The 14,676-nt window shown below is 39.6% G+C and overlaps 1 protein-coding gene across 10 annotated transcripts in view; it reads right to left on the bottom strand.

The window, feature by feature from the left end:
* GALNT11 (polypeptide N-acetylgalactosaminyltransferase 11) overlaps window positions 1-14,676 on the bottom strand; it is a 53,537-nt gene that overhangs the window by 28,428 nt on the left and 10,433 nt on the right. For 3 of the 10 annotated variants that reach the window (XM_082693416.1, XM_082693414.1, XM_082693419.1), the window contains one exon: window positions 1,211-1,261. The exons of the other annotated variants lie outside the window; for them this stretch is intronic. The gene's annotated coding sequence lies outside the window, so the exon portion shown is untranslated. The remainder of the gene's footprint in view (window positions 1-1,210; window positions 1,262-14,676) is intronic. 10 annotated transcript variants of the gene reach the window in all.

Consider the following 14,676-nt stretch of genomic DNA (forward strand, 5'->3'; position numbering starts at 1 on the left):
AACTCTGATGCACAGTCAGATTTGGGAGCCAATGGTACAATGAAAATACAAGATTAAGTACTAATCCCATTCTGTCACATAATGGCTATGTAACTTGAGACAAATTACCAAATTTCCTTAGCCTCACTTTCATCAACTGTATTCCAAGTTAATAATACTATCTATCTTGCTGGATACTTGGAATTAAATGAAATACTCAGAATTATATAAGACATGTAAAATATCAAGTACAATGATTAACACACAAAACACAGTGATTTGCACTGGATCAAGAGAACCTCCACAAACACTGTGGCTAGCTTTAATTTCATTTGTTCACTGTATTCCCTCACTCAGCACAATGAATGGCACAGAAAAGCTTTGAATGACACCTACAGAATGAAAGAGCACAACACAAATTCAACGTTAATGTTTCCCTCCTTCTCATTAGGTCTAAACTTAATATGTAATATGAATGGTATACATAACCACCTGTTCCTTACAGTGACCCACATGTCCCTATCTAATCTGGAATTACCTCTCTTACTATATTTTCTATTACTTCCCTCCTCATTCATTTCATTCTAGACACAGGTCTCCTTAGGGTTCACCAAATGTGTCAATCATACTCCCACTGAGGGATTACGCATCAGTCCCTCCCTATGCCTGGAATACTTTGCATCCCAGCTAACTTCATCTCTGTTGAATCTTTGCTCAAATACACCTTCTCAGTAAGTTTCTACACTAAGGTATTTTAAAACTGCAACTCAAGCACAGAACACTAGCACTTCTGATTCTCCCTACTCTGCAACTTCCACCTTCCTAAATACTACATCATTACTATTTCTTGTCCATCCCCTCTGCCTTGCTAGAATGTAAGCTTCATTAGCAAGAGCTTTTGTCTGTTCATTTCCCTGTAGCATCCCCCAAGCTTACAACAATGCCTGGTATGTTTAATAAATATTTGTGGAAATTAATGACTCAATTACTGCAGTACAGTTTTCAATGTTTGAAAATGCTGGGTATTTATAAGTGAATGTATTGTGGTCACATTCAAGCCAAGCAGTACCTTATGCTATACAAAAATATCATGACTACCTTATTTCAACAATATGAAACTAGGCAGAGTAACAGTCATAGTTATTATTTGAAAAGGTACAAAAAACAATAGGCTCTCATTGTCCAGTTTCACAAGTTAAATAAAGGTCTTTGTGATAAAACAGGAGACTACTTTCCATTTTGTCCACTGCATGCTCCTAGGTTCCCTCTTGGCTGACAGGACCTATGGGCGAAATGAAAAAGTTTTTTCAAGACCTCACCCATAGGATTTGGCCAACTCTGTCCAGATTATTCCCAGAATACCCCTCCCAATCCTAAGCACAATAGCCCAAACATCAAGAGTCCTTGCTTCCTGAACTGTAAAATGTATTAACTCTCAACCATTCTATCAGGTAAATATTTTCAAGCTATATTATGACAATTCTTTTTTTTTTTTTTTAATTTATTTGACAGAGAGAAATCACAAGTAGACAGAGAGGCAGGCAGAGAGAGAGAGAGGGAAGCAGGCTCCCCGCTGAGCAGAGAGCCCGATGCGGGACTCGATCCCAGGACCCTGAGAGCATGACCTGAGCCAAAGGCAGCGGCTTAACCCACTGCGTGACAATTCTTTAGAGAACATTTTTTACATAGTCCATCCTTATACTAAATTAAGGAACCTATAAAAATGAGAGGAATTTATAAAATCAGATCATTTGTTTTATATAATTATCCATAAGAGTCTTCAGAAACAAAGACACTATCAGTTGTAGACAGGTCAAGAAGTTATTAACAAACATGAATAAAATACAAAGCAATTAGATACCTGTTATTTAATAAAATAACAGGTTCTTAACTACTTAAGAAGACATGCAAACAAAAACCAAAAGACAAAATTTTAATCGAATCAATGCTAACAAAGAACAATAAAGTTTTTCTGTTTTGTGCTGTTTGCTATTCCTTCTATAGGAAATTATCCATGGCTTCAATATCCAAGGCTGAAAGCCTTTAAAAAGGAGGGTCAAAGCAAACATTTAAGGTTAGTTAATACAAAACAACTAGTGAACAAATTCTTTCAATCATAAACTTAAGCAGTTAATAAAGCCAAAACTTCAGCAGTTAGATGTCAACGTAACATATTTTTCAAAAGTTAAATGAATAAAAGGCTAACCAGCTGTGTATAGGAATTTCCAATGAGACCAGGCAGTCATGGTCTGGTAGCTGCTGAGGGACAGGTGCCTTGTAAGCAGAGGGTCAGGGTTTCACCAGGGAGGTACAGAAGCAGCAGTCTGAGGAGAAGCACATGCAATGTGCTGATCAGAATGACAGACCACAGCTGTGAGCCAGGCAAGGAGAAATGGGAGGATGTGGAAGAATGAGGCAAAATGAAAAATCTGTGCAGGGCCAATGGACCTGAGGTCCTGTGTGGCTGAGTAATTGCTGGAGTTATACTACAGAAAGAGTAACAAGGAAAGACTGATGTGGTGGCTGGAAAACAAGATGCCAACTCAACATTTTGGAGAGGTACAGTTAATGACAGAGGAATCCTTTCCAGATGCACAAACTGGAGATTCCCCAATAAACAATGTACCTATTGTGTAAATATTACTACACACACCATAAGCAACCCCACACACCCCAAGAAGATGGGTCATTTCTGTCTTTTCAAACCCATTATGTTTACCAAACATAGCATCCAGTATTAAAAATTAACAAGCACTTGTTTGTGTATTTAAAAAATACACAAAGTGTATTTTTGTTCCAGAAGAGGTTATAGGACCTTGATTCTGTGAAATGTGAAAATCTTAGAGAAGAGTATGATATGTGAGATGAGCACAGCCTGGGAAATAAGTGTCCGTGGTCAGGAGGAGGAGGTGAAGGACAGAAGACAGCTAACCAGTTTAAATAGTTTCATTAGACATTGTCATTATTAAGCAAAATATTCAGTATGCCAGCAAAAGTCCCAATTCTTCCACTCTCAGTCTAAGATTTCTTAATGATAAATTTGAAATCACTGCAAATTTTATAAATCAAAAGATAGCTTCATATAATTCCATGCATATCAATTTGAAAACCTAGGAAAATAACTTCTAAGGAAAATACACCTTACTCAAATTAACCCCAGTCCCAACAGAAATGCAAACAGACCAATCGTCACAGAAGTAGTAATATCATAAGAGTTTCTCAAAACAACAACAAAAACAAACCACCACACATAGAGCTTCACAGGGGACGTCTACTAGTCCTTTAAAGACCTATTGATCCTAATGCTCCCTAAACCACTAAAAAGAATACATAATAAATCTTCCAAATCTGTTTTATAAAACGAGTAGGACACTTATCTCAAAATCTGACAAAAATTGAACCTCCCAAAACACACATCTAATTTATGAATACCAATCTTATGAATATAAAAAAATCCTTTTTTTATGAATATAAAAAAATCTTAAGAATAAATACTACTCATAAACTTAACAAGCAACGTCTTTAAACATGTATGAGAAAAAACACAAGACACTCCTGAAAGCCCCAAAAGCCTTGATCACATGGAAAGATGTACTTCACTCTTGAGAGAAACCCCAAATCATAAAAGTCAGCTCTCCTTAAGATAACTTATATATGTTACATAATTGTATCAAAAATACCAGCAGATCTTTTTTCTGGAGCTAAACAAGTTGATCTGGGAAAGAATGAAGAAGCAGGGAACAGGCAGGCGAACCCTGAAAAACAAGTAGAAGCGGGGTGAGCCCTACTGGATTATAAACTCCAGGGTTTTTCTACCTAACAGCAGAGCATGACACATCCATAGACTAAAAACCAATGGGGCAGGATGAGAAACCAAGAAATAGACCCAATTACATTTAGAAATTTAGTGTAAATGGTTATAGATAACATCACATGCCAGTGAAGAAATGAATGACTTTTTGCTAACTGGTCTTGGGACCACTGTTTAGACACATGTTAAAGGATACACTGGGGTCCACCCCTCTCACCATTCACCAAGACACACTGATATGAATTTGATATTTAAATATGGATGAAAAAATTAACTATTGGGGCCACATCGAAATAAAAAGATTCTGCACAGTGAAGGAGACAGTCAACAAAACTAAAAGATGACCTTCAGAATGGGAAGAGCTATTAGGCAAATGACATATCCAATAAAAGGTTAGTATTTAAAGTATATAAAGAACTGATACAACTCAACATCCAAAAAACCCCCAAATAATCCAATTTAAAAATGGGCAGAAGACAGGAACAGACATTTCTCCAAAGACATCCAGATGGCCACCTGACACATGAAAAAGATGCTCCACATCATGCATCATCAGTGAGATACCCCCTCACACCTGTCAGAAGGGCTAAAATAAAAAACCCAAGAAATAAGAACGGTTTTGGAGAAGACAGGCAAGGATGTAGAGGAAAAGGAACCCTCGTGCACTGATGGTGGGAATGCAAACTGGTGCACCCACTATGGAAAACAGTATGGAGGTTCCTCAAACATGACTACCCTATAATTTGGTAATCCCACTACTGGGCATTTACTCCCCCCCCCACAAAAATACAAAATCAAAGGGATACATGCACCCCATGTTTACTGTAGCATTATTTATAATAGCTAAATTATGGAAGCAACCCAAGTTGCCGTCAAGAGATAAATGGATTAAAAAATGTGGTATATATACAATGGAGTATTATTCAGCCATAAGATGACATTCCACCATTTGAAACAACACGGATGGAGCTACAGTATATAATGCTAAATGAAGTAGTCAGTCAGAGAAAGGCAAATACCATATGATTTCACCTTATGATTTCACAAATGGGCAAAGGGAAAAAAGGGGGGGAGGGGAAAGAAACCACAAAAAAGACTCTTTTAAAAATTTTTAAAATTTTCTATTTTATATTATTTTATGTTTTATTATTTATTATTTTATTTACTATTTTATTATATATTTTATATTTTTATATTATATATATATAATATATATATATATATATATTTTTTTTTTTTTTTTTTTTTTGGACAGAGAACACAAGCAGGCAGAGAGGCAGGTAGAGAGAAAGAGAGCAAGGGAAGCAGGCTCCCTACTGAACAGAGAGCCCAATGTGGGGCTTGATCCCAGGACCCTGGGATCATGACCCAAGCTGAAGGCAGAGGCTTTAACTCACTGAACCACCCAGGTGCCCCTAAAAATATTTTTAATCTAAATTCAATTTAATTAACATGTACTGTACTACTAGTTTCAGAGGCAGAATTTAGTGATTCATCAGTCAGTTGCATGTAACACCCAGTGCTCATTACTTCAAGTGCCCTCTTTAATGCCCAGCACCCAACTACCCCCAATCCCCTCCACAGCAACCCTCAGTTTGTTTCCTTTAGTTATGGTTTGTCTCCCTTCTGATTTCATCTTATTTTATTTTTCCCTTCCCTTCCCCTATGTTCATCTGCTTTCTTTCTTAAAATTCCGCATGAGCGAAATCACATGGTGTTTGTCTCTGACTTACTTCGCTTAGCATAACATCCTTTAGTTCCACCACATCATCACAAATGGCAGGAGTTATGGTGTGTCTGGGTGGCTCAGTGGGTTAAAGCCTCTGCCTTCAGCTCAGGTCATGATCTCAGGGTCCTGGGATCGAGCCCCAAATCAGGTTCTCTGCTCAGCAGGGAGCCTGCTTCCCTTCCTCTCTCTGCCTGCCTCTCTGCCTACTTGTGATCTGTCAAATAAATAAATAAAATCTTTAAAAAAACAACAACAAATGGCAGAAGTTCATTCTTTTTGATGGCTTAATAATAGTACATTTTCTCTATACACCACTCTTCTTTATCCATTCATCTGTGGATGGACATCTGGCTCTTTCCATAGTTTGGCTACTGTGGACACTGCTGCTACAAACACTGGAGTGCATGTGCCCCTTTGAATCACATTTGTATCCTTTGCATAAACACCTAATAGTATACTTGCTGGATCATACGGTAGTTCTATTTTTAACTTTCTGAGGTACTGTCTTACTGTTTTACAGAGTGGCAGCACCAGTTTGCATTCCCACCAACAGTGTAAGAGGGTTCTCTTTCTCCACATCCTCGCCACCATCTGTTGTTTCCTGAGTTGTTAATTTTAGCCATTCTGACTGGTGTGGATGGTTTCTCATTGTGGTTTTGATTTGTATTTCCTTGATGCTGAGTGATGCTGAGTACTTTTTCATGTGTCTGTTGGCCATCTGGATGTCTTCTTTGGAGAATGTCTGTTCGTGTCTTCTGCCCATTTCTTGACTGGATTATTTGTTTTCTGGGTGTTAAGTTTGGTAAGTTCTTTATAGATTTTGGATACTAGCCCTTTATCTGATAATGCATTTGCAAATATCTTCTTCTACTTCTACGTTGTTTTTAGTTTTGTCTTTGCTGTGCAAGAGCTTTTTATCTTGGAGTCCAAAGAGTTTATTCTTGCTTTTGTTTCTCTTGTCTTTGGAGACGTGTCTAGCAAGAAGTTGCTGAGGCCAAGGTGCAAGGGGTTGCTGCCTGTGTTCTCTGGAATTTTGATGGATTCCTGCCTCACATTTAGGTCTTCAATCCATTTTATTTTTATATATGGCTTAAGACAGTGATCCAGTTTCACTCTTCTGCATGTAGATGTCCAATTTTCCCAGCACCACTTGCTGAATAGACCATCTTTTTTCCATTGGATATTCTTTCCTGCTTTGTCGAAGATTAGTCGACCATAGAGTTGAGGGTCCATTTCTGGGATCTCTGTTCTTTTCCACTGATTCATGTGTCTGTTTTTGTGCCAATACCATACTGTCTTAATGATTACTGCTTTGAAAACTAGACTGAAGTGCAGAATTGTGATGCCACCAGCTTTGATTTTCTTTTTCGACATTCCTTTAGCTCTTCAGGGTCTTCTTTGTTTACATACAAATTTTAGGGCTGTTTGTTCCAGCTCTGTGAAAAAATGCTTTGGTACACTGACAGGGATTGCACTGGATGTGTAGACTGCTTTGGGTAGCACAGACATTTTAACAATAGTTGTTCTTGACCAGTCTGTGAGCATGGAATGTTTTTCCATTTCTTTATGTCTTTCTTCCTCAATTACTTTCACACATGTTCTATAGTTTTCAGAACACACATCCTTTACCTCTTTGGTTAGGTTTATTCCTAGGTATCTTAGGGGTTTTGGTGCAATTGTAAATGGAACTGATTCCTTGAAGAAACAGACTCTTAACAATAGAGAACACTGCAATCACTGCCAGAGGGGTGGTGGGTGGAGGATGGGTGAAACAGGTGATGGGAATTAGGAAGTGCACTGATCTTGATGAGCAGTGAATAATGTACAGAACTGCTGAATCACCATACTGTACACCTAAAACTAACATAAAACTATGTTAACTATACCAGAATTAAAATTTAAAAAATCTAAAAAAATACAGAAGGTGAAACCATACAAGTAACAGAAGAAAACAAAAATAAATTCCTCTATCATCTGGAAGTAGGCAAAAATTTTCTAGCTATAACTGAAAATCCAGAAACAATCCTGGAAAAGACAGATAAACTAGATTATACGAGAACAAAAATATGGGGGGTAGCAAAAGACACTGAAAGAAAATAAAAAGGCAAATGAGAAAGAAGAAAAAAATATGTGCAACTTTAACAAAAAGGTATTATCTCAGTATTAGATATCTATTGGTATATAACAAATTACCAAAAAAACAACACACATTTATCATCTCATAATTTCTAAGCAGCAAGCATCTGAGAACAGCTTAACTGGATCCTCTGCTCAGGGTCAGGCAAGTCTTCAAGCTAATTGTCAGCCAAACTTCATTCTCACCTGGAGGTCTGATTTCAGAACTGCTCCCAAACTCCTCAAGTTGTTGGAAGAATTCCTCCCCTTGTAGCTCTATGACAAAGGGGTCCTGTTAGCTGGAGGCTACTCCCAGACCCTAGTAGTTATCGGCAGCTCCTCACTATGTGGACATCACCACAATCCCTAACTTCATCAGGCTGACAATGAGGAGTCTCCTCCAGTCTGCTGAAAACTGAGTCATCTTCTTCCCTTTCTTCTTTTTTTTTTTTTAATTTTATTTGACAGAGAGAGATCACAAGTAGGCAGAGAGGCAGTCAGAGAGAGAGAGGGGGAAGCAGGCTCCCTGCTGAGCAGAGCGCCCAATGTGGGACTCGATCCCAGCACCCTGAGATCATGACCTGAGCCGAAGGCAATGGCTTAACCCACTGAGCCACCCAGGTGCCCCTTCCCTATTTTCTTTAAGATACGTATGTATTTATTTAGTGAGAACGTGTGTGAGTGGGAAGGCAGAGGAAGGAGAGAATCTCAAGTAGACTTTGCACTGAGCCTGGAGCCCAACACAGGGTACAATCCCACAACCCTGAGATCATGACCTGAGGTGAAGTCGAGTTGGCAACGGTCAACCAGCTGAGCCAGCCAGGTCCCCCAAGATGGAGTCTTCTATAATATAATCACAAGAGTGAAATCCTATTATTTTTGCTATATAACCTAAGCTAATCAAGAAATTGACATTCTCTCATCTTTGCCATATGCTGTTGGTTAAAAGCAAGGCCTAGGCCCCACTCCCACTCATGGGGAGAGAATTACATAAAGTGAGGGCAGAAGGCGGTAGGAAATCACTGGGGACCACCCTTCAGTCTTGTCAGCCACAATGAAAAGAACCAACACCCCTTCGAGACCATTCACAGAAACAGAAATACAACTGGTTCTTAACCCTGTGAGAACAGTGCTGAACCTTGCTCATAACAAGGGAAAATAAACAAAATAAGTCCTCACAGAGATACAATTTCCCACCTGTTGGATTTATAAAAATCCAAAAGCTTGATGACATAGTCTGATAGTGAGGCTGTGGAAAAACTCTCATATGTGGTATATTACCTACCCTAGGCAATTTGGCAACAACTACTAAAATTATATACGCATTTATCCTTTGACCTAGCAGTATGACTCCTAGGAATCTATACCACCCAGGGAAAAAGTACAAAACAATGTATGCACAAGGCTATTCACTACAGGACTATCTGTAATAAGCAAGAGGCTGGAATCAATCCAATTGTCCACTGATAAAGACCGGCTGAACAAATTAAGAAACATCCATACAATAAATATGCAGTTGTAAAAAGGAAAGAGAAATGTCTCTACATGTTAACTTTGGTTTTATCACTACATATACTGCCAGGTGAAAAAAAGTACAATGGGGAAGAGTGTATACAGAATGCTACATAAAAATAAATCTATATTCATATAAATAACTTCTTATAATATAAAACAAAGGATGGATAAAGCAAAGGAAGGACAAAGCATAATACTGAGCTGGTGTCTAACATTCTTCCATAAACCATTAAAAAAAAAAAGTTGAAACCCATTAGGAGAGGGAGGAAACAGTATGGAGGGGCAGGACTGAAAGGCCAACTTCATATTCATAGGTGAAAAGCAGCTGCACTACTACGCAATTTAGGAAACTAGAAAGATATGTATACAAAATATGCAAGTAACAATTTAAGCACATACATGCTTTTTTAGTCCACTCAAAAACTGACTGATCACTGCTACTGTTAGCATCTACTGCTGTTATACCAAAAATATTTTCTGGCAAACTGTACAGGACAAAGGTCCAAAATCTCAAGAGATCTCACTCAGTTTAAACTCTGTCAGGGTGCCTGACTTAAAAAATATTAATCCCCACTACCCTGCATGGTGGCTAACATACAGACCTCTGCTGTATTCCCCGTTAGCCTTTTCTTGAGGATTATTTAATGATTTTCAGAAGAAAAATGTTGTATTATTTAGTACATTAAATATGCTATGACTGGAAGATAAATGGAAGGGTTTGAAGTATCATCCGTAGAGTGACACTGTGTAACAGGCATTGTCTTTGTGAACTTTACATAATTTAATTACTTTATGGAACAGAATTTAGCAGCTGGTGTGTTCCATGTTAATGTAAGTTAATGACGACTACGGAAAGCATCTCAAAATGGGTTTTCTTAGCTCAGACAACTGTGCAGTTGAGAAACCCTTTGCTGTAATTGATAATGATGCTGGAGTTTTGTTTTTATTTTGTTTCATTTTTATTTATTTATTTGAGAGCACACGCACGCAAGTGGAAGGAGGGGCAAGGATGGGGGGGGGATCTCAAGCAGACTACCCTAAAAAGCAGAGCCTGACGCAGGGCACCATCTCGTGACTCTGAAATCAGGACCTAAGCCAAAGGCAGTCGTTTAACTGAATGAGCCATCCAGGTGTTCCAAGGTAAAAAATTTCTTAACCTGACTTAAAAATGTAAGAAGAACTTTGGAAAGGATTAAATACTCTAAGGCTTTGAATGAAATATAGCCTTTCCTTTTAACCTCAGACGCAAAGGGGATTTTAGCATATTAAAAGAAAGGCTATTTTAATTCCACTAATTTGTCAAAAACTTGAAAATGAAATGTGAACACTGAACAAGTATTCTAAAAGCACAATCTGAAAAACTTTTTCCTCCACAAATCACTAACTAATCTGAATTTGTATGCCCAACATCCAACTTCTGGTACTACAAGAGTAATGAGACCATACTACCTAACTCACACACAGTACAGCTTTCATTTTCCTTTAACACAAAATTGTCATAATGTTTAATAAAACCTAAAATGTCTCTCCTTTTTCAAGATTTCATCTGAGAAAGCATGTGCACCTGCACGAGCATGGGGAGGGGCAGAAGCACAAGCAGACCCCCTGCTAAGCTTAGCTCCTGACTCAGCGCAACTCAGGACCCTAAAATCATAACTTCAGCCAAACTCGGACGCTCAAGTGACTGAGCCACCCAGGTGCCCCTCAAATGTCTATCCCTACCTGATAAGCATGTACCTTTCAGTAGTTTCTGGCTATTTTCTCCCTGGTCTCCTCTACATTCCAAGTTGTCAAACAGCAAACATCTATCAGCTTTTTCCATAAAAGGGACACATTCATATTTTAAGTGAGCTACAGTCATATGAGTACAAATGCTGATTAACAGCAATGCCCTACCCACTGACCCCTGTGAGATTACCAGGTGATGACAACACACATACAAAAATGGTTTTTTCTCATTCTTTATCTACCTGAAAGACTAAAAGAAAACACTGTAACCAACATATTTCGTAACTACAAGTAAGGAGATTACTGAATTAGGAAAGGTTCAGAGCAAATCCCAGATATCATGTGATTTCCTGGGAATAATCCTCTGACATCCCTCAGACATTAACTAATATTCTCTCTATAACAATCAGAGAGAACATAACACATGTGGTGGTATATACTATACTCAAATGCAGAGAAAAACCACATGGTGATGTTGATGGGAGAAAGCAACAAGACAAGGAACTAAAAGGACAGCTAGGAGTCAGCACATAAACCAATCTTGGGACACCTGCTTGGTCAGTGAAAACAGACTGGTGGAGGCTGACCATTAGGCGTTAATATCCTCCCTGATCAAGTAGAAAGCAGCAGAAAGCTACAACTCTCCCTGGTCAAGGCCTGGGGAAGACTAAAAAGGAGAAAGTGACCATAGCTTTGTGAGGGGTTTGCACAACACCCATATACTTCAAGGAATCTTATATTAAAGATCTTTCTAACTATATATTCTACTAGCTATAATTCATTATGATCTCTTTTATTTTCATGAATCCATTTCTGAACCAATGAATCTGATCAAGATCAACAGACACACACAGGGAACGCCCTTACAACAGCTTTTTCTCAGTCCCAGCGAAGAGTTGACATCCCGAGTTGACATCCCGTAAATGCAGGGGTCATAAAATCAAATGCAGTCAGAAACCAGGCAGATAAACGGGTGTATCTGCCAGGGAGGAAACAAAAGACCGGCAGGGTGTGTCCCCCACCTAAACTCAGAAACTGGGCAAGGTCAAAAGTTTGATCAGGCTCCAGACTTCAACTCTGAAGGGATGTATAGAATGAATACAGAGTAACCACTTATAGCCCCAGAATCATGAAAACCATTATTTCTTGTTCCCTTTCTACCCATTAAAAGGAGAATTAAACCCAAAGTACATCAAATGAGCAAATAAGTGAACAGAAAAAAAGTATGGTTACTAGAAATAAGTGTTCTGAGATATCCAAATAACTAAGGAACTAAATGGCTTTAAACACACCCAATATCAACAAACATCCAACAAGCATGATCCACATGGCCTTCTACAGACGCCTCTGTCCCAGGACCAAGGGGGTATGAGCAAAGCTGACTCCCCTTAAACCAGGGCTACTGAGTGTGTTACTGGGCCAGGCGTGTCCGGGGTCTCCAGGACTGGGCAGTGCTGACCAAGTGAGGTATGCAAATCAAAACTGACAAAAAAAGAAAATACTAGTCCCAAGTGTAGAACAGAAAAAAAACAAGGCTTCTTATCTTTTTTCCTCTTGATTTTAGAGAAATTAAGTAACTTGCTTTAAGGACATGCAGCTAGGAAGGAAGGGGAGGAACTGAGATCTGAATCCCAGTCATCTGATGTCAGACCTACGTCCTTAGGCATTTTGTTATACCACCTGGCAGGGAAGAGGCCAGTGATACGCTGCTTGCCATCCTTTAAAAAAAGAGATGTCGGGGCGCCTGGGTGGCTCAGTGGGTTAAGCTGCTGCCTTCGGCTCAGGTCATGATCTCAGGGTCCTGGGATCGAGCCCCGCATCGGGCTCTCTGCTCAGCAGGGAGCCTGCTTCCCTCTCTCTCTGCCTGCCTCTCTGCCTACTTGTGATCTCTCTCTGTCAAATAAATAAATAAAATCTTTAAAAAAAAAAAAAAAAAGAGATGTCATCCAGTAACTTTTTAAAATATAAATTTATGTTTCCCACAAGATTAAAGATATGGATAGCCCCTGCCCTTGGGGTTACCTAAAATGACCGTATGTCCAGATCTGTGATAAATACTACTTCCCCCTTGTTCTCAAACAAACAAACAAACAAAAAACAAAAGCAAAAAACCTCACTGGCACCCAAGGCACACTTCCGTCCCTGAGGTCAGTGTGCCTTCCACCTGTGAGAGGCTTTCTGACTAGCCGTCCGGGGAGACAAAGTAGGAACTACCAGTGACCGTGACCCAGGAGGGCTAGGGAGAGGCTCTATCCCCCAAGTGTCCACTCTGCCTGAAATCCCTGCATTACAGAACCATTTCTTTAAGTCTGGAAAGCTTATCTTTCATATTTTCTTATCTCAATGGATTTCAATCTAAATAGCAGTCATATCTTTTTTCTAACCAAAATCTTTGGAACCCCAACATAATCTATATAAATATAACAAAAGACCATGTAATTCTTCATGTGAGAAAAACATTTATCCTCAGCAGAATACCGAAAGTACTGCTAAAAGTGGACAGAGAGAGAGGGAGGCAAGAGAGAGGGAGCACGGAGAACGGGCAAGCGGGCAGCAAGCAAACTCACTCTAAGGAAAATGAGTCCCACACTATGACCTACAAGTGGCAAACTTTTTTAAAAAAACACCTTAACTCCCCCTTAGGATCTGTTATTCCAATGGACTGGTATCTTTCCTCAGTTTTCAAAGTTCTCCGCCATCTCCTCCTCAGATACTGCCCTCCTCCCTTCTCCCTCCTCTCCTTGGAGGATTCCAATCAAACACGCTGCACTTTGTCACTACATTCTCTGTGTTTCCTACCCTCTCTTCAGTGTTTTCCAGATTCTTCCTCTCTCATACTTGAAGGAAGCTTCTTCTGATCTTTCATTTGATTACTTTTCTAGGGGCGCCGTGGCTCAGTGGGTTAAGCCGCTGCCTTCGGCTCAGGTCATGATCCCAGGGTCCTGGGATCGAGCCCCGCATCGGGCTCTGTGCTCAGCAGGGAGCCTGCTTCCTCCTCTCTCTCTGCCTGCCTCTCTGCCTGCTTGTGATCTCTCTCTGCCAAATAAATAAATAAAATCTCTAAAAAAAAAAAAAGATGATTACTTTTCTAATTTGTTATTAATCCAATGAATCCTCAATTCTGATTACTGTATTTAGATGTAGTATCTAGCTGTGTCTTTTTCAAATCGGTTGTCCCTTTGCTCTGATTCCTTGCTGAGATGTTTAAGTTCAGCTTTTAGCTCCATAAACATCCCAAATGATGTTTTACCATCACCATCTAAAGGGGCTGCCTCTACTGCCCGCTGCCTCTACAGGTTCCTGTTTAGTCTGTCTTCCAGTGCACCGGACTGCAGTGATTAGACTGCATGGACATATCTGAAAAGTCATCTCAGAAACAACTTGAAACCCAAGATTCTATCTTCCTCTGGAGAGTATCTTCATTTGCTTCTGCTAGGTACCTGCCATCACCAGCAATCTGAGATTGGAGATATACTAAACTCCCTAAATGACACAGAAGAATTTCGTTTCAGGGAAGACCCCATCCACTCCCCGCCCACCTGTACTCCAGCCTTACCCCTGGTCAGCTCAGCAGGATTCTCACCCATGGCAAATCCTGGACTCCAACTTCTGTTCCCCTACCCCGTCAATCTGTCGATACACTGCTCAGCCTTTCAAATCCTTTTCCATAATACAGCAAATACCAGGTACAAGAGCAGCCCAAGCAAGGTGTTCACCTCTCCGCATTTCTATTACCTCCCAAACCTCTATCCAGTAATTAATTTACTATCTTGTGAATTCTCGGACACTTTTCAGCACG

The sequence above is a fragment of the Mustela nivalis genome (assembly GCF_964662115.1).
Source record: "Mustela nivalis genome assembly, chromosome: 12".
Lineage (NCBI taxonomy): Eukaryota > Metazoa > Chordata > Mammalia > Carnivora > Mustelidae > Mustela > Mustela nivalis.